At 41.2% G+C, this 21108-nt stretch overlaps 1 protein-coding gene and 1 long non-coding RNA gene across 8 annotated transcripts in view; one reads left to right on the forward strand and one right to left on the reverse strand.

Moving 5' to 3' along the window:
• LOC149917819 (uncharacterized) overlaps window positions 1–10510 on the forward strand; it is a 49452-nt gene extending 38942 nt beyond the window's left edge. For both annotated transcript variants that reach the window (XR_016466905.1, XR_016466904.1), the window contains exon 8: window positions 6568–10510. This is a non-coding gene — a long non-coding RNA (uncharacterized LOC149917819). The remainder of the gene's footprint in view (window positions 1–6567) is intronic.
• The window catches only part of RAD51B (RAD51 paralog B), a 337160-nt gene that overhangs the window by 13073 nt on the left and 302979 nt on the right, over window positions 1–21108 (reverse strand). The gene's annotated exons all lie outside the window — the stretch shown is intronic.

Below are 21108 nucleotides of genomic sequence, written 5' to 3' on the forward strand. Positions count from 1 at the left end.
GCTATGCTTTTCTAATTCACTTGTATTTTCCTTCAGTGACTCCCTTGTATTTTCTTTGGTGCTCCTGTGTAACGGTTTCAAGGAACCACCATCTCCAAGTTAAGCATGTATACAATAGCTTTAATTAAATGTTTGCAAGTATCCCACAGTAATGCAAGGGAAAGAAAAAACAAACAGTTTTGTACTCACTTGTACCTATCCCTTGTGAGCCCTGCCATGGATGGAAGCATCTGCACCGCTGCCCCTAAAACCCATTTCTAGCCTTTTGTTTAATGAAGGCCATAGGATCCTGCTGCTCTACATACAAGCACTTCAGGTATTTTCACTCCCCGTAGAAGAGCTACAGATCACTTATGAAAGGGACAGTGCTGAAATCTTTTAGGTTAGGCTACAATAAACAAAAAATAAGGAGTAGTTAGGGTAAATGTTCTTTACTTCTTTAAAAAAAAAAAAGGAGAATAAGGTTAATCATATCCTAGTTGTTCCTTAAAACATACCCACAAAGATGGTACAGATAGGGAACCAAAAAAAAGGAAAGGATTTGACTTTCTTCAGTATTCTGAATTTAATCTTTTTTGTTCTCTGTGCTATTGGCAAAATCTCAGTCCTGTCACTCTCCTTTTCCTCTCCTGCAATGAGTTACCTATTTATTATTCTCTCAGATGGGGATCCTTGCTTTTTTTACAAGCAGTTAACAGCATCATTTGATAAATAAAGAAGAAAGTTGTAAAGGATTCTTGTTTCCAGGCATTTAAAATAACTATGCACAAAGGAAATGAAATTCGGAAAAGGAATTCTTAACATGCAAAGAGAATAATAAGAAATGGGATGCTAAGTTCATTGCTCGCTTTAAGTCAAATATAAATATTTCTCTTGAATATTTCAATGACTGACATCATTATTATTTCAGAGCTGAGACAAGCCAATTTGAGAACACTTCAGTCTGGCTATATGTGTATTATTGGAAATCTGTCCTCTACTTCTCAGTGACTCACAGTGATAACACGCATCAGAAAAGATAACAGTAATTTTAAGACTGTAAAGAAAAAATAAAGGCCAGTTTGATGAGAGATAAAAGAAACCGAGCTTCTAGCTTTGATCTTGGCTATTTCCCAGCACTGAGACCAGTGGCTTCATCAGTTTTTGCAGTCTGATGTGCTGGGTTGGCCAGAGGTTGTGTTGAACAGGGACTGGCCTAGCTCTGATGGAGCTTGAGGTGTGGTGACTTTTCAGGAGGGAACAGAAAGCATGGGTTGTTTCCCTCACATAGCAAAGCACAAATGACAGCAGAGTTGTCTGAGATCAAGAAGTGCTGACGCAAGTTAGTAACAGGAACCAGCAGCTGTAGAGGGGTGGGAAGAAAAGCAGTCTTGGAAGGTAAAGGAGGAAAGGAAAAGGCCAGGGAAGATCTAAAATTAGGAGCAGCTAGCAGATGCTGACAGAGACTTCTCTTGATTGTCCTCATGGGGCTCGTCCTAGGCAAATTAAGGCTGACATAAAGATTCCTATAAGGACTTTTGGGATACTCTAAATGAAGATTTCTACTCCCAGGCCTCTGTTTATCTGCAGTCTGTGTTTCCATTGCATCTTCACAAGAAGCTTCTTCAAAATTCATCAGTTTTTGATGATGGCTGGGAATGAAGAAGTCAAATTCTGACCATCTTCACTTCTGCCTCTCTGTCTCCTATTAAATTGCAGTTGTTAAAGTCTTGCATTAATTCCTGAAAGCCACTCTTCTGCTTCTTGTCCTATTATGTCCTCTGTGGACTATTTCTTTCCTTCTCTTCTAGTAATGCCAGTTGATTTCTATCACTAAGACTAAGACCAGGGAAACTGATACCTAACTTTCTCTTGGGTGGATTAGTTTCTTTGAGGGCAGTTAGTTAATTATTTTCACTATGCAGATACCAAAAATACCCAGCCCATCTCCATAACACTAATTAAAATCCCCAATACTGGCAATACAGCAATCCTAGCCCTCGGACCACTGTAAGTACATTCGGACTTCCCCAGTTCTTCATGTTCCGCTTCTCTTTAATAAGTTGTAACTACTTCTGTTCTCAAAATTCATGAGGAACTTGAAGCTGAAGCTCAAAGTTCACACCAATCATTTAACACTGTGACCTGAACTCAGTGAAGTTTACTGTGAAGTTTACTGTTTACTCCCTAAGACTTTCTGCTTCCTTGGGATATGGAGGGAATGGGGAAAAGGAGAATACAGTGATGAGTGATTTCCTTACATCTTTTAACTAGTTCTGCAGTAGCAACCATTCTCTCGTTCAAAGGAAAAGGTCCCATCCCTGACAGAAAAGCAGTTGCAAGAGCTGAGCTATCAGTGTGCTGAATGTGATGTTCATGCTGTCTATCACCTCTTAAGTTCCACAAACAGACCAGGAAACAAGAAGATCTGGAAGGTGATAGTATTGAGCACTCTGCAGGGTGTAGTAAGAGCAAAGCCAGGATGATGGAAAAGAGAGTATCAGAAGTTAATCCCAGGTGTAACACATTGGAGGCCAGATGCATTTTGTAAGAGGTGTCCTTCATGTAATATGTGTTTTGTTTTCCCACTGTGAACTTTATGGTAGGCTTGAGCCAGTGAATGATGCATTCTCCATAAATGCCTAGCGTGGCCAGTTGTAGCCTTTCCAAGTTTCTTATTCAACAGCACATTTTTTCCTTGTTTTTAAATGCTTGCTGGAGTCTTAGACTAGGAGTTTTTAACCTAACAATAAAACACCTGTGTTTTATTAAGACTTGGGACTTGAGTTCCACCTCTCTCACTTTTACTAAAGTGTTGCCACTAGTCAGGTTAACTCTTTCGTAGTCAGTTTTGCTCTGAAAGTGTATCTACATACAGCTCAGTTCTTACTGGAGGAAAGGAAAACCAGCTCTGAGGCATTCTGTTTCAGCATCTTTTTTTTATGTTAATGAATAGATATTAACATGCAGTAGCAGACTCCACTTCTAAGGTTTTCCATGTTTTCTCCCCTGTTCCAAGATGAGCTCTGTTCAGCCCTGAGGTTTGTGTATTTTTCAGACCACAAGCCTCTCTTCAAGAGTGTTGTTCAGTGCTGACAGGTGAGGGGTGCAGAACCCCTAAGTCACAGCTGCAAAGCTGCATCCTTGCTAGCACAACAGCTCTGCATCAACATGGGACTGGAAATTCAACTGTTCTCACCGGCCACACTTATTTCCAGATGGAGATTTTTGAGTATCATAGAAACTTCATTCAACTCAATGGGAAAACTACTATTCTCTCTGTGCCTTTCCATTGTTCTCATTTCACTGTCTTAAATGAGAACTGGAGCAGCACTATATAGCAAATTTGTTGCCTGGACCTCCAAGTGTGTTATTATCCCTATATTAAATTACAAAAATGGCAGCATGTGGATGTGAAGGAATTGTCCAGATTCATGCAGCAATTCAGTGGAAAGGCTGACAAGTTCCATTGTTAATGTAGTAAGCAACTGCCCTGTGGTCCAGTTAACTTAGCATCTTAATAAGTGACTATTTTCTAGGTCTTCATGCACATCACAGAAGCACTGCACTGCAGTGCCAACAATGTGAGCAATTTCACCATCAATTCACTGAAGACAAGGGAGGGCAATTCAATACACACACCAAAGACTGAGGATCTGTACGTCATGAGGTCTGCTTCCCTCTCTGTTGCCATCTATGTGCTTATGGGCATCTGACCTTTTTCTTTATGACTCAGTTTCCCATGTAAGCCCGAGAGAAATTATTTGCAGCCAGGAGGTGGATCAAGAGGTCATACACTTCTGAGGTTATTCTGGGTTAGTCATTCGTCTTAGGACTTTAGTGGCACACTTATACAGAGCTAATTGTATTAATCTACATACATCAAAAGAGTTCAGATACTCTACAGAGCCATACAAATTTCTAAAATAAACAGGTAGGTAAATAGATAAATATTAGTTGCTGCCCAAATACTTGTCAGGAATAATTAATCCCATAGATGGCTATTTATATTACAGTCTGATGTAGCGAATGTGTGATTTATATGCCCCTGTAACACTAAGTACACATACAGTGGTACTCGTAAAAGAGGATGTTCCAAGTTTATTATGCTTTTGTAAGCTAATTATTTCCACTCATTCATACATACCAGTATATAATTTCTAAGCTACAAGGATACCAACAATCACTGGAAATGGCCTTTATAAGCCCACATCACAGCAGAGCAAGTTTTAGGAACATAAAACTATGGCTGTTGCACAGAATGTCAGATACTGTGGGGATCTGGGAGGCTGGGGTATGTAGCAATGAAAGTCACCTGGTGTGAGAACAGCAGAGAGCCCCTACAGCCTGGTGCTAGCTCAGACCACAAACCAGAGAGTGTCCACTTGTGCCCTTTCGAGGAGTACCATCTGCCTTGCCTGCCATTTGGAAAGACACAGATGAACTTTACAAACATAATTTGGAGCTGAATTTTTTCATATTTGGATCATGCTTCACAAGACTCTTACCTTTCCATTCAGTGTAAATAAGCAGAAATGATCATTTTGACTTGCTTTACAAAATACATAGAAATGGCTTTTCAAAGTCTCTCTCAAACCAAATAGCGTAAGTCTCACATTTGTTTGTGTTTGCACCATTTTATGAGCTTTAGGAGGCTGTGATTTCCACTGCTGTGTAAATCACATCTGCTCATAAGCTGTGGTTTTAAAAACGCCACACATCTGTGGTATCAAATGTGTGCAAATTAGAGAATTATATGACATTACCAGTCACTTACATGCAAATGTAAGCGTCATTTTTTATGTGGTATTTTAAGTTGTGTTATTACGTACCATAAACTACAGTCACCTACTCTCTACTTATACAACAGTCCAAACAGGAGTTTCTTCTTTGCAGTCATTTTCATTGTAGCCATACAGGCAGGTACTCCAATCAGGAATATAAGTGACAAATTGTTATGTGCTTGCTTATAGTCATTCTTTATAGGTGGCCTGGTCACCATACTCATTAGTTTTGAGTAAATAAAATGTGGGCTTTGGTGTTTTGGAGTTCTACTTGTTCGTAAAAGATGTTTTGTTTTGTTTTGTTTTGTTTTTTTAACAATCTGGAAAGGGGGCACTTTTCTGGCTTTACTTTCTTCATGTACTCTTGGTATCTTTTTGATTATGGTCCCAGACTGATCAGAGCCACCATTTTCAAATCTAAAATCTGGATGTGGGCAAGTGGTACTGTTGGTCAATTACACCCTCTCTTCCAACACTGTAAAAGCAGTTGTACTGTGACACATTTGCACTATTTTTCTACCTCTAAGCATCTCAAGATACTGTGTCAGCAAGATTTTCCTTCTCCTATTTCATAGTCCAGTTCCTATTTTCAACATTTTTTCATGTAAGTTCTTTTAAAATCTGCTCATAAGAATGTTCTGCTTTAAATTAAAAGTCTATGTGTTTTAGTCCTCACTCCAATTTTTCTTTAGACAAGTATTTGGACAAAACTTGAACAAAAGTTTCAGAACACCCAATATTACTTACAAGCATTATTAGTGAAGCTTAACAAAGCAATTATGCAGAAGCTGTTATTATCTTCACCTTTCATACAGTCAAAATAAATTACAGATAAATTAATTCATGACTCAATCGAGGTTGTGCAGCAAATTATTGGTAGCAGCTGGACATGGAGCCAAGGAACTCTGACACCCACACTCCTGCTGAAATGATATACCCTGAAAACACCAGGACTGCCTCAGACTCAGAGCTACTTACATTCCTCTCAAATGATTGAAGTGTTTTTAGACCATGAAAATTAAAGAAAGGAAAAACAATGTAAATCAGTGTCTGTTTCTACATTGTTTTCTCCTCTGAGAATAAAAGACTTCTTTTTCTTGTTTTAATTTTTTCTTACAGTAGATATTGGCAAGCTGAAAGTTGAAGTAAAATAGGAAAAAATAACAAGCATATTTTGAGTGATTACTCAACTGGGGTCCTTTGTGACAGGAAATGCAGCTGCGTGACTAATGGGCCTGACTTTCTCTTGGCTTCCTTCCCCCTTCAAAGATCTTGTTTACTGCCCCAGCCAATTTTTTTTTTTTTTTAAATTGCTAGAAGCTAGCAATTTTCCAGGGAAAAAAAAAAAAGATCTCTGCAAGAGGCAAAGGCAGTAAATCTTGCAAAGATCAAGGGCTGCAGCGCTCTCCCCATCTACTTCTTTTAGCCTTCCAGGCTCTTGAGTCACATCATATCTTCCCCTGCTCCACTCAGAACATGTGTCTAGCAGATCTTTCTGCTTTGGTGAAGGGAGGGAGTATGTGAATCACATTTACAGCGTTTAGCCCTGGAATTCATAAAGGAAGGGCTAATTCCATTAAGGAAACCAGGGGCCTCCTAAGCCTCTTGCATTTTGTCTCTTTTTATTATTTTTTCTCACTCGCTCTCTTTTAGCAACAGTTGTGTGCTCATACTCATGATGATGTGGCTTTAAGGGTGAGCTGTTGAGATTTGACAGTGCATAGTCCTATTAGAAGGGGCCACATAGCCCTAAACATTGTTTGCATCTGGCTCTCTTTACAACTCTGCTTTGTTTCCTTTCTAGGTAACCAGAGGTGGGCCTGGACCTGGATCTCTCCTGAACTTGATGGGAAAAGGAACTGTGCATCCAAGCTTCACAGCAGGCCCTTCTCCCTACCATGCAACAAAAACCCAAGTCCCTTCTCAGTAAGTGGAGGTGTTGGGCATATACCAGGATAGAGAACGTAAACAGGCAGGACCTCATCATTCCTTAGAGGGTGCCACCAGTATATGAACGCCCTGAAGGACAGCAGCACTGAACACCATGGAGAGTTTATGAGAGAGAGAGTTTATGGAGGTGTCTGAGGTATGAAGAGCCTCCAGTGCTCTGTAACAGAGTGGCATGTGTTGGCCCTAAGGCACTTACTGGTGCGTGTGTTGCCAGCAGCCATGCTGCAACAGAAACTGGTAAAACTCTGGATTAATGTGATGAGTTCAGTCCTGCAATGGGGTTAAAAAGTCAGGCAGGCAGGCAAGCAACCTCACTAACATATGAGAAAAGGGAGGCAGTCTTCTGCCTTATCAAGATGCCTTTTGCTTTGGAAAGAGAGGGAATCAAGTCCCTGAAAAAGAGTTTGAAGACTGCTCCACATCCACAATCTACAACCCTGGCATGGTTTCTCCGTGCCCTAAAGCAGAGGCAAAAATAGGAGGTGAATATATTCATTACCGCAAACTGCATAGTGAAACCATCAGAATGGGTATTCTAAAAAAAGAGACGAAACCTTTGCTTACGAATAGACCTAAAAGAATTGAATACATGTGTACAGAGGGATCATTTTCCACTACCTACAAGAGGAAAAATCTCTGGGGAAGTGGCTGATGCCAAATATTTTCTTATGCTTCATGTGTCAGCAGGGTCTGGCAGAAGCCCTTAAAAAACAGAACACGCATTTTGTGCAAATTGAGAATCACAGTTTCTGGTGATTTAGATTGCTTCACCAAACTTGAGACATTTCTCCAAAAATACAGCAGATGTTTGATGATGGACCAAGTTTTCAGCATTTACACAGATCAGATGATGTTAAGATCAGCAGAAAAAAACAACACAGAATAACATGGTAAAGGGCTTCAGAGCTGCCTGAGAAGAAACTAAGCTGGCTAGACAGACAAAAATGCTAATTTCTCACAGCAGCTATAAAACACTGGGGAGAGACACTGTCAGAGCCAGGTATGCAGCAGGGTTACAGAGGAGCTGAGATGCGTGCAGAAGCAGCGGGCACAAAGACTTGCTGAAATGAAAGCCCTAGGAGATGTGTGCAACTTGGTCGTGTGACCTGCCAACCCCTGGGCACTGCTATAAAACATCCAGCTGACTTTGACTACAAATGATAACAATTGCAGAAAATGAAAGAGGTCATTGAAGAGGATGCAGCCCCATGGTATCTTAACGGCACACACAAGACAGAGTCACCCCAGAAGAGAATTGAGCTAATCCTCTTGCAATATAGTCAGAACTGGAGGACAGTAATTTCTGTGCAATGAATACTAACAAAACCCGAGTGTCAGAGAGAAAGGATTTGGCATTTGCCCATGAGTGTAAAGAGGTTTCCTGGATTATTATTTAATTTTTAAGAGGACTGACCATAAGCCACTTGCTGTGATTGCCAAAATGGCCTGGCAAACCCCCTCTCCTCACAAACACAAAGAATTTTTTTCACTTACAAATTTATGATTTGCAGATTGGGAGGGATTTGGCAAGTTCAAACTTAATCCCTGGAGCATTTGATGAAAATACAATGATGCAAAGTCCAGAGCTAGATTTTGTAGGTGATGATTTGCTTAAAAATGGTGGGGATGAAATCCAGCAGAAAATATAAGAGACAATCACAGAATAGTCTCAGCTTTGTTACTGACTTTGGAAAAAGTATGAATGTACAAAAAATGATATCACCTCTCTTGATTGTTATTTTCTACTTGAGTAAAGGTAACTTTACTATAAGGAACTAGTGCAAAAAAAGACGGCAGGGTACATCAAGCTTCTTGTTACTATACATACTGTACTTGCCAAGGGAAAGAAGCTCTGACAATGCAGGAATAAATAAATGTAAGACATTTGCATTATATACAGATGTAGTTCTACTATAGCTTCATTATTCCTCATCAAATGAGTAGGTAGGAAATAGTATCAAAAGAAGTAGGGAACTACTGAGAAAATGCGTGGAATTAGGCTGTTTCAAATCTCTTATATAAAGATGGAACCCATGAAGAAAGTGTGTCAACTACTGACATTTTGTATGATGAAAAAATAAAATGAAATTCTTTTAATTCCTTTAGTCTCTCAATTCCCTCTCAACTTCAGGGGTTCCCTTTAAGTCACAGGTGTTTGGAAGAAGAGTAGAGAGAGTCCAGGACACAGCAAACTCCTAACAAAATGACCTGCCACCCCCAACAACTGCAGTAGCGATTTTCCAGAGATGCAAGCAATGCCGCCAGTTCCTCAAGATTCATCAAGCAGGGCTTACATGCTATTGGTTGTAATTGTTTACAGCCATGTAGTAACACATCTCTGAATTTTGATTTGGAAAATTCAGTGGAGGACCTCTGGCATTAGCAGCTGCCTTTTCCAGTTTGTGAATCTGAATCAGGTGTTGCAAAGCCCTCATTTTATTCTGAACAGCTGGATGAAACCAAATGCATAACAAAGCAAATCTTTCACAAGCAGCTTAAGCACTGGATGCACAATGAAGACAATTGCATTTCAGCCCAGATGTAGTTGCACTTAAGCCACAGGGAAGTAATTCATTTATATGCAAACTTCTCAAGCACTTTGGGATGAAAATACTATACAGAATCAGTTTAATACACTCTACTTATGTGACAAACTCCCATTTTGTATTATTGTTTTCCTAGTTTTGCTGTGCCAATCATACTGGAATCCCTCATCTTCATTCTGATCGTGGTGAAAGAGCAGGCAGATGCTGTCAAAAAATCCAGCAGAATTAAAAAACATGCAATGGAAATTGTTCCTATGTGTGCATCCTGCCCATGCTCAGAAACTGTTAATGCTCCATTTCTCTCTTCCTGGCCAACAAGTGGCTGCCAATATTCATGTCGCATCAATGTGGCTTTGAACACTGTGTTCTTTACCCATTAGGTAGCACATTCTAGGCACTCTTTTGTGGTGCATGAGCATTTCTTTCAGGGCCTCTGCTGCCTTCAGTTTCTACAGGCTCTCCTGCCTCAGCAGAAACAACAAACCTACACACCAACAGTTGCAAATTATTCCTGATTTGAGAAGTCTTCTGGAACAACTTGGTAACTTGTTCTATTCCTTTTTGTTGAATACTGCAAAAATATCTGAAGTGACTGTGTAATCTCATAGGTAAATAAGGAGATTAGAAGCCCTGGACTACCTTTGGTCTTGTACAGTCCAGCTGAAAATAAACATCAAATGATGTCTATGTTAAGTATGTGTTGACTGCCTAAGGCAGCTTCACCCCAAATCAAATGCCACTGTGTCGCTCAATGGCTGCACAGCCTCCCATCTTTTGTTTCCTCATCTGTAACACTCAGCCATCCAAAGGGTGTACTGAGAGTTTACTGGCATTTCACAAGACTTTTGAGATTCTCGAAAGAACAATCTAGTATGGACACAGAGCAGTTGATATTATTTCTTCCTTTTTTATTGACGTCCCTCTGCTGCGGATATCATGCTCTCACATTCCTGAGCTAACCTTGTTTGAGGGACTTGATTTTGGTTGGGCTTAAAATCTGTTTTGTTCCTCAGAAAGGATGCTGGAGTACACCTTTAAGCACAGTAAATCTCAAGTGCTTGGAAGCCTTGCATTCAAGGTCCCTGCAAACAGCCTTTATCTGATCTTCTTCATCTTTCTTAATATACTCAAAGAAAGCTAGAACAGTTCAATACAAGCATGTTCTGCACACCCTGTAGCCTTGTGCAATTTGAATAAACTATTTAGTACAGATAAAAAGGTTTGGTTTATGGACAAAAATGTGCAATTAGATATCCACATGATTCCAGTTTTTGACCATGATTCCAGGTATAGTCCCAAATTTGAATATAGATTCTAGCTCCAGGACCAGAGCTCTATGTAGACTGTGTGTGTAGACACACCTTCTAGAGGCCTTGTAAATACAATCACCTCTTTGTTTCTCCACCTGTAAAACTGGGGTTGTAATAGAATAGTTTAGAGAGGTTCACTTCTAGAAATTTTTACGAAGGTTAAATGTTGCTTGTTTCAATCTCGTTCCATTATGAAGAAGTCCTGTAATGTTTCTATCCTCTGTTAAAGAGTTCTTCACTTGCAGTCTTTACGTTATTTAATTAAATTGTACCAGGCTGTTTCACAAGCTGGCCTCTCTTATGGCTTTTTGCAGATACAGAGTGATGGAAGATGGGTGTTTAGAGAGCAAGCAACAGGGGGAATTGCTGACAAAAGGTTTCAGCTCCCTGGCTGTGCTCTCTAAGCAGCCCTGTCTGCAATAGCTCTTCTTTCATGTTATATCTTTGACAGAACAATTCCCATTCAAAAAGCATCAGCAAGTGCTAGAAGCACACCCACATGTTAGGTGCTCAAGGACATTCCCTGTAGCTCTCGAATTCCCCTCTCTGCAGGGAGGACTCAACTTGGTGATGCCATTGTGAATGGAAGAGCGGGAGAAAAACATTATCAGTAACAGTGGGTAATACAAATGACCATTTGCATTAAGATGGTGTCAAGCTTGGTCCATGGCTTTCCATGAGGATTTAGTGCTTAAAAGCATCTCCTGGGCAAGGCAAAGCCTTCAGGTCAGAAGAGATGAAATAATCCATGGGGACCCAGGATGAAGGCACCAGAAAAGCTCTGTACCTGCAGGGCAGCGGAGGATCCTGCTGGCTGCAGCAATGGCCTATGGAGGCCTCAGTGCAGGGGAAATCACACCTGTCCCTCCTGTGGTTGTGTGGAGCTCAGCTGGGGAAGTGGGCTCATTAAGCTGGCTGTGCCGTCAGCTGATCCCTTTGGAAGTCATGCCTGGGCTGCTCTGAGAGACGGCAGTTCCCTTCAACACACACGGTCACACATAGCTAATGGAACCAGGATTATTGCAGCAATTTAGGAAAAAAAAGGAAAGCATGTATTGCCAGGTTGGATAAAATGTAAGGCTTGACGTGGGCAGAGCTCCTGCCAGCTGAAGTGTTTGCACCTGGTCTCACTGGAAATCCATGGGGCAGAAGATTCTTGCTGAAGTATTTGTGTTGCCATCAGCATGGCAGCGACTCGCCTGCACGTACTCAGACACCCAGGAGGCCAGGGCTCAGGGCTCTTCGAGGAGGTCAGTTTTTATATAGTAAAGCAAACAGTTTAGCTAATCAAGGATATTTTTTCTTTTCTTTTCTGAGGCTCTTGGCATCCAGCCCTGTTACTTCCAATCTTTAATTTGTACTGTGGCTTCCTTTTCCCTGCTGCCTTCTCACTCACTCCAATTTTCCCACACACTTGTTTCCTAACTCTACCTCCTATGGAGGTCGTCATTTATTTCGTACCCAAATTTATCTCAGTCCTACACTGTGACTGCTGTTACGTCACCACTTATTCCTGTAAAAGGCTGTCACTGGACATTCATTAGATTGACAAGTTTATGAAAAAACAACGAAGCCATTTTTTTAAAGATAGAAAATAGTTGATGGTTACAAAGATCGTTGTAAATTTATTCATATGCACTTGTATAAATTGACTATATATCAATTTGGACCTTCTTTTTGGTTATATAGCTGTCTGAATGGCAACACTGGATTTTCAGGGTTTTTTTCTTCTTCTTTTTTTTTTTTAAGGATCTGTGTGTGTCTGTGATGGGATGCAAGCTGTACACCTTGGTCACAACATTGCCATGGAAAAGCCTGTTACCATAAGCTTCCACAATAAGGGAGAAGATTCTGACAAAAAAAAGTCACATTTTGGCAGATTCTGCCACAGACTTTCCTTCAGCTAAAAAAATGCCCACACAAACATGGGAGAGAGAAAGGCTCTTTTTCTCGTTACCACAGCTAAGCAGCCACACAGCATTTGCCCGCATCACAGTCTGGCTTGCTCAAGAACTGATAATGAGATGCACAGGAACATGGGTCAGAAATGACCCTCCTGATCACCAGGTTCTGTCCCAGAAAATCTCCCTTTAACAACCTTCTCTAAAAAGCTACACAGAATCCAAAGCATTCCTTCAGTCTGTATACACCGTAAAAGCCGCAAAACACCACCGTCTTGTAACAAATGCACAGCCTGTGAGGCAGGTGTAGTTTCACCTGATTTCAGGCTATAGTAAATGCTTGTTCTTCTCTTTCCCTGTAGTCATTTCCAAGCTCTTCTGCCTCTGAATTGCAGCCCAACTTGGCATGGCAGCACTTTTCAAGCTGTGAAGCAAGGTGAGAACAGCTAATGAAGACTGACACACATTCCATGTCTTTTCTCCCTAACTATTCCTCATAGCCACTTACATGCAAGCACACAACAGATTTAATGAACTGAAGTGAAGGGGCTAAAGACGCTGGGAGGCAGTGGGTAGCATGCAGTGTCTGGCCCGTGTGCAGGCCTTCTGCAGGATATTCTGTCACGGCTCAGTCCCACAGGCAGCATATGACGGCTGTTACTGTTCTCTGGCAAAGAAGTCCCTCGGACTGAAAGCAGCCACACACTGGAAAGCTGATCCTGCCAAGATGCACACTGTATTTGCTCTCTGAGGCAGCTGGGCCAGTACTTTTCATTAATTTCAGAATCCACCACTGACGAAAACACAACTCTTTATAAGGTGGGACGTGTTTTAAAGGAAAAGTTGGGGCAGATTCAACTGGTATAAAAGCTGCATAGCTTTATTAAAGACCAGGGGGTGTTGCTGATTTATACCAGCTGAGAAGTTGGCTAACATTCTTTTGGAGCCATCACCTCTCCCATTTGCAATTGCCAGCTGAAAAGCTGGGAAATGCAAGGAGAAATGAAAAATGGAGCACATTTATGTGAAAAAGCTTCTATGCAAAACAAATGTCTGCTCACTGCACATAAGCTGAAATAATACAGCCGTTATTGGAGCTGTGCTACAATAAAATAAGTTGGATGAGTCAACCAGCAGTGCATCTAATCTCCACTGGCTGCCTTTCCGGTCCCCAAGCTCCCCATCTATTTTTATCTCTTCTTTTTTTTTAATATACTTTTTGGTTTAGAAGCAATAAATCTACAGATTTTGGGTCCCCTGTGTGCACTTTTGCCAGCAGGCCGCTCAGCAATCGGGACGTTACCCAGACCACTACTGCTATTAGGCCATGGAACAGGGAGGCTAGGAATCAGATTCAAGAGACACCGTATGCAGACAGCATGGAAGTGCTACTGATAGTGTGGGGCATGGCAGACCCTTCTGCACTGAAGGCAATACTCAGCATGCAGGTCAGCTCTTCAGGCGGCCCAGCCATGCCACTTCAGCTTGTGAGAGTATGGCAAAACATGCTCTACTGATAGATGTGCAGCAGTGTGAATGCCTGAGTTGCTCTGGGATGAGCACATCCCAGATTTGGTAGTTTCCAAACCTTTGGAACACAGCTTTGGTCCAGTGCTCTAGCCAAACCTCATGACGTGGTGTAGGGCACATCCAGACAGAATAACATGATGTGCTCAATGGTCCTGCTGTGAACTGTTGAAGAGCTAACACTAAAATGGCACAGACAGTCAGAGCCTGCTTCTATGCCTGTATAAAAACAATGTAATTCCTTTTATTTCTTTCCTGCGGGGGGAGATTTTTAGTTAAGCTAAACGTGTCTGGTCCATCTTAGGATGCTAAGTATGACAGGGTATAATTTAATTTCAGAAGCACTGGGCAGGTGACGGGAAGAACTTTCATGATGCCAAGTTTTAATGTTGTTTGCTGGCTCAGTAGCACTCTCTTGAGAAAAGTGTGGGTGCATTTTGGAATCACAATGTTCCTGCTTCATTTTTCTCTGGTAACCAAATTAAGATCTTAGCAATTAAGCTTTTATTTTTCTACCTTTTCTCTGCTCTCTTTAGTGATTTCATTACAAACACATCCAACTAGTCACCTCGAGCTCATACATGCTGAGAAACATCTGTTAATTGAATATTAAGATAGCCTAAGTTTTATAATGGAAAGAAACTGCTGGGATATTATGCTAGCATACAGCATTCTCTTTCATTCCAAGAGTACGTGCTTCAGGGAGCAAGGGAGAAGAGTGTTTGAATTTAATTTCAGACATTCACTTTTTAGGTGCCCCCAAGGGACATACCCATTTCCTATATAAGGTTTGGTCTGTTTGCAATTAAGCTCTCTTCTTTGCATATTTCCGGGTAGATTAAAAATAGCAAAATCAGCTTATTCTTGGACTTCTGGAGATAAACAAAGCATTGCTTCCAGGCGTTTAAAAACACTGATCAGGTTTACAGATTTTGAAGGCAGAATTTGTCCACAAATTTTTTTATGCTGCATAAACAACAATTTCCAAAGATAACAGAAAGGATAGGAACACATTTCTAGAACTGGAGACCTTTAAAACTAAGTAACTTTTGCAGCCTTCATTTTTATGCAACATTTCTGTTGATAAGAAGTTAATACATTTTTAATGCAGAAAGCTCAAGACCCATTCAGTCTGCCCCTACCACTCTCCCAACCAATGGATCAATTCCAGAACTGAGAGGCTTGCTGAGCTCCCAATACAGTTCTCCTCTTATTCTTTTTCTATTGGGATTACTATCATCAATCCATTTAATCCAAAATGTAAAGCTGCTTTTTGTGATGCAGCCATCCATTCTCAAGGACTTTGACAGAAACAACTCATTTATAACGGTGCCTAAATTGTTATCAGATGGGAACAATTCCCATGCACCCCTAGCACCTTGAGGCTGGATACACGATAATGATCTATACCTGATGATTTCTTCCTTGCTACTCAGCTCTCTGCTTGTTTGGAGAAATTACCAAGAACAAACAGGAGACATTTTCCAAAGGAGAATTGATGATTATGTTGCGAATTTAAGTTTCCTGAAAATGTTTTTGCTGTTTCTAGTTATCTTTTGCAGATTCCTCAGCAGTCAGTGCACCCTGATGGATCCACAGACAATGGAATTAAAGCCACTGATATAATGGTTTTAATGTTAGTTATTCACACTCTTCAACGCCTGTTAGGCATTTGCTTTCAGTGTACTTCATTCCCCCAACAAAAATGTTGATGGATATTGAAACTGACGATTCAGGAGGGAGAGAAGATTACAGCACTTCAATATCCAAGCAAACAAATGGACACATTTATTGTTCAGAAGTACATTCCTTGGAAGATTTACAGAGCCGTTAGTAGAGGATAGGAAAAAAGCACAGTTGAACAAGATACAAATGAAGTGGCCTAAACCACCAGGCTGTGCTTTGTTTCCCCTCTTCACAAAGCACTGTAATAGCACGGTGGAAAGACCAGTGGCCCATCCTATATCACCTATATCATACTTCCAGATCATACTTAGTTCCTAGGGCTGTATGTATCTCAGCCTAGGAGCAGCACTCAATGCCATAATCCTTATGGACACAAGCAGTTTTGAAGAAGTCAGTAGGACTGTTCAGCATGGCTGTTTATAAGAGCTGGTCTTGCAGAACTATCCCATGTTTTGGTAAAGAGAAGCAAGAGAAACAAGTCTTAATATTCTAGCAATGCATATACTTCTCCTGGGGACCTAACAAAGACTCCAGTGTGTCACACAGACAAGAGGCATAAAAAGAACTTAGAAAACAATAAGGAGTTTTGTAAAAGCAGGACAAAATGTGTGAAGATTGTTTTAAACATTCCTGGAAAGAAAAGTGCTACTGATCCTCCTTGTCTGAGAGCAACATTAAAGACATGGGCTTCTTTTTGCCACTGTGGCCTCTAAAGAGTCAACATTCTGAGCTCCAAAATGTGCTCCTGCACATTTCCAGAACATTTGTTGAAAAAAAAAAATCTTAAACAAGGAATAACCTTCTGTCCATCAAGAAAAATTTCGCAACAATTACAGTACCAGGCACTGAGAACTCTGCCTGCCTGGCCCACAGCCACACCACGGGCGGCAAACTTTCTAACTCTCACAGACTAATTAGGATCAGGTCAGGTATGTGACTGAGAGAACTCAAAGGAGGTGGAGGGTGAAGCAGGAAGTGGTGCTGATGATTCAACCGGGGATCATCTTGAAGATATTTCTTAAGCTTTTTTTTTTTTTTTTTTTAAGATGTGAAAGTGATCTTATTTCTAAGAAAACAGAAAGGGACAGCTTTCTGGTAGAAAAAGGAAAGTGGGAAGGACAGTTTGTGTAGGTAGTAGAGAGAGAAACATTCGATTCATTCATCATAGATTTTAGGACGACATTTTATAGTCTCTAGTGGTAGAGTGGGACAGGTGACAAGAAGGCAGAAACACTGTTCTCAAGGCAGTGTTTCCTTCTAGTAAGAAACTACAGTTGCAAGGGAAATATTTCAGAGGACTGAGTACATCTCATTCCACCTTTGGGTCTTTAAGATATGTCAGAATGAATGTGTAGAATCTTACATTATGGTTTTTGCTAGGAGAGTAGTACAGTATCAAAATGCATAACCAAGAGAGGTTGTGCATTCTCCATCCTTGGACATTTTCATGGCTTGGCTAGACAAAGTCACTGCTGACCTGTTCAAGTGCAGGCAACAGTTCTGCTTTGAGCAGAATGATGGGCTAGAAAACTCCAGAGATCCCTTCTAACCAGCATTTCTGTGATACCTTGAGTCTCATAGGGATTGCACAGCTGAGCTGACAAGCAGTGTTTCAGACAGATTCTGCAGAACAAAAGCTCGTGGATGGTAACATCTACACAAACCACTCCAACCACTCCAGGCATGGTAGATATTACCATCCATAGGCTTTCATCCTGCAGAGTCCTTTGTGTAATGCCTCCTCTTGATCAGAGACTGGATGGCAGCAATATAACAAAATACCATTTATGAAGCAGCAGTACTTCTGGAACAACGATGCTGCTCAATTCCTTTATGCAACCAAGGCTTCGGCAAAGAAAATGTTAGGCTCCTGCAGTGTTCTTGTGACACTTATAGCAGCTGTGAAAGCAGAAATGCTATTGTGCATTACAGGTATGCTGAGGTGTTGCTCAGAGAGAGCAAGCTTATGGCTAAGTTGAAGGCTGCCATATACCTTAACTTTTTTTTTGTGGTCTCAAGTCAATTATATCTAGCTGCTTCCCACATCAAATGGAACAGCAGAGACTGAGTTCTAACTAATAGTTCAGTGGGGACAATTCTATCCAGGCTAACAGAGTAGAAATATGCATATAAGTGACAATTCCTTCCACGACACCACCCCTTGCACCTTATGCAGCACTCTATTCAACCATCAGTCTTGGGACTGCTAGTCTTCAACATCTTTATCAGTGGCCTAGACAGTGGGATCCAGTGTGCCCTCAGCAAGTTCACTGATGACAATAAGCTGAGTGTTGCAGCTGATACAACAGAAGGAAGGAACACCCTTCACAGGGACATGGACAGGCTTGAAAAGTGGGCCCACAAGAAAATAATGAGGTTCAACAAGGCCAAGTGCAGGGTATTACCCTTGGGTCAGGGCAATTCCAGATATGTGTACAGACTGGGAGAAAAACTTAGTGAGAAGGGTCCTTCAGAGACAGTCTTGGGGGTCTTGGTGGACAGAAAGCTGGACATGAGCCAGTAGGTGGCAACACTGCCCACAGCAGGGGGTTTGAACTGGATGATCTTTAGAATCCCTTCCAACCTACACCATTCTACGATTATATGATGATTCTATGATTTTGATGGTTTGTTCCTGGCAAACTCATTTTCCGCACCATTCAGAGCCAGCTTGCACAGTGTTGCAACATCCTCATCTCTGCCATTTCTTTAATCATAATCCCAATTTGATAGCCAAAAATACATAGACCTCCATTTTTTTTCATAGAGAAGCCTAAACATTTTTAATGGAATCCTAAACAATGAAATATGATGGCACTTAAATTGTAACCACACAAAATGGCAGGATGTGCACTCAAAAGGATTCTTAATGTTAACTCAACAGAGAGTAAAAGCTTCTCACACTCTACAAATACAAATAAATATCTTTATCTACTTCCTAGCAATGATATACGGATAAACTGCATACATACATCTGCAAGAAATCTTTTTTCAATACAGCTCCTATGCAAAGGACGAGCTTCAACTACTTATGTGCTCCAGTTCTGCTTCCTCCAAAATTGTCCATTCCATATTAATGCCTGGCTGCCAAAACACATTAATTCCATAGTTGTATCCCTGTCATAAGCCATTAGTTCCACACTCTTACTACACATAATACATACATTCCACATTCTTTTCCTTAATATGCAAATCTTTCCAACCATGGTCCCTTTTGTTCTGGTGCCTCTCAATCCACCAGCATATGCAGGAGAGCTCACAAACTGATCCTCTGGGATATACACAAACATGACCAGTATGTTCTTTGTGATTCGTATGTGACCACAGTGGAGATTTTGAGGTTCCCTCTCAAGCCTCAAATTGTTTAAGAATTGCCCAGATTCCTGACCCCTTTCATCTGCACTAAGTGGTTTACACTGGTTATTATGAATCTGCTTTCAAGGCTCCTAAACAATAACTGATTTTGTTTACAGTAAAAACTTTTCCACTAGCCCAAAGCACTGTTCTTAGACAACACAGAGGTGAACAACTGCATAATTGCCACCATTTCCTGCTGTCAGAAATGTCATCAAGACCATACTGAATTCATTCAATCAGCAGCAACATTTACAAATACCTCTTTAACAAAGAGCTTCTCCTTTTCACATGAGGTCTTGATCCCAACAGCTCCTGTCTGCCTTCAAAACCAGGAGGTGAAACCTACTTCACAGTTCTGTGGATATTTTACTTGCTCCAAAAGATAGCAGAATTGACAATGTGAATCTCAACAAAATTCAGGATCTTTCACTTGCTGCAGAAAATGCTCTTTTGTCACTAGTTTGTGGTACTCAAGGCTGTAAAAGTGAACAAGGCTGTCTTTGATTCCCTGAGACAACAGCAGTACCTGGACACACAGAGCTGGCACAGCCCATGGCAAAGCCCTACTTTGGGGCACTGCTAATATTACTTGGGGTGCAAAGTCAGAGCTTGCAATTTGGAGGGCATGAAGTACAATATATTTATTCCCAGAAATCCTCCTATTTCCTTATGGCAATGGCTGGCACTGTCTCTCTCGGAACGGGAAAATGGCTGAAGAACAGCTGAGATCTTGGTATTATCAGCCAGATTTGTCACTATTCTTAATTTGCACACATGCTATGGTGACGTGTGCATTGCATATGCTTAGACTGCATGGCTGAATGCTCATGTTATATCAAGCTGCGCATGATTTTACAACTGGCTCTGCTCCTTGAGCAGTGGGAGCAGCTCTTGAGCACTTCTGAAAGGCAGGCTACAGCTGAGTGGCTGCAGCCGTAACTCTCCAGCACAGTCTCTCCTCCACCCCAACCACCTCGCCTCCTCCATCCCTCAACATTCTTTGCTGCTTTGTTTATTCTGCAGAAAACATCAGTAAAGGTATACGACCAAGGTAAAACATTTTGGCAAACGGTTATTTTTTGTAGCTCAGCTTAAAGGGAAAATATGAAGACTGCCCCTCCTCCTCAGAAAAGGGGAAGGGTGGGGTTGAGAAATGAGATCTGGAAGCAGCCCAGCCAAATAGAAGGCTGGCTGCCCCAGTAGTCCTTTTAAAGGAAAACTGAACTGTTTTTTTTGGTAGAATGAACCATGCTGGCAGGAGAGCAAAGGTTTAACTGAGAGAAACTGCATTAATTTTTAAAGAAACCATTTAGATAACTTTCAGGAAAATCTTCAAGAAATTGGGATGTGTAAGGCTGAACATAATATTTCAAGAAAATGTGTAAATCATACTGCAGAGATTATTTAAGACCAAACTGACATACTAATAGAAATCTTTAATAGAGTACAATCCCTCACTACTAGGAAATGTACTCAACCACCCTGCAGGTCTTTTTCAAGGTTTAACTTCCATGACCGTATAGAATGGGGCCTTGAAAGGGGAAAGAGAAAAAAGTGGGCTTACAATTTTTGCTGATTAACAAACTGACTTTTTGAAGCGCTATGGTACTCTGTAGACCTAGATGGTACAGGCCACAGGTAGAGAGCTGAGGATTTCCCTGACCAGCCATAGATTACTACTGAAATTCTGCAGTGGAGCAGAGAAGCTCATGGCAGCACCTGCAATCACAGCTGCCATTCTTGGATCAGCTCTGGAAGCAAGGCAGGGAGTGACAAAGCCTTCAGTTGGGAAGTGAAGGACTTGGTAGATCACAAGGAGGTTCCAGATTTACTTAAAGGACTTGCAAACAGACAGGCACCACTTCATTCCTCCCTGAGCTGCAGCTGCCCCTAGGTGAAGCAGCAAAGATGCATGCAGAACACAGGGGACTTAGTTTGGGAGGTGAGGAATGGTTTGTTTACTGTTTAGCAGGAAATCTGAACAAAAACATCAGGAATCGCTCAAAAGTGTTGCGCTGTGCTGCAATGATAAATGAAAAGGTCAGCTTGGCATTGAGGCCCAGCTCTG

This window comes from Phasianus colchicus, chromosome 5 (assembly GCF_987193195.1).
Source record: "Phasianus colchicus chromosome 5, bPhaCol1.hap1.1, whole genome shotgun sequence".
NCBI classification, from domain to species: domain Eukaryota; kingdom Metazoa; phylum Chordata; class Aves; order Galliformes; family Phasianidae; genus Phasianus; species Phasianus colchicus.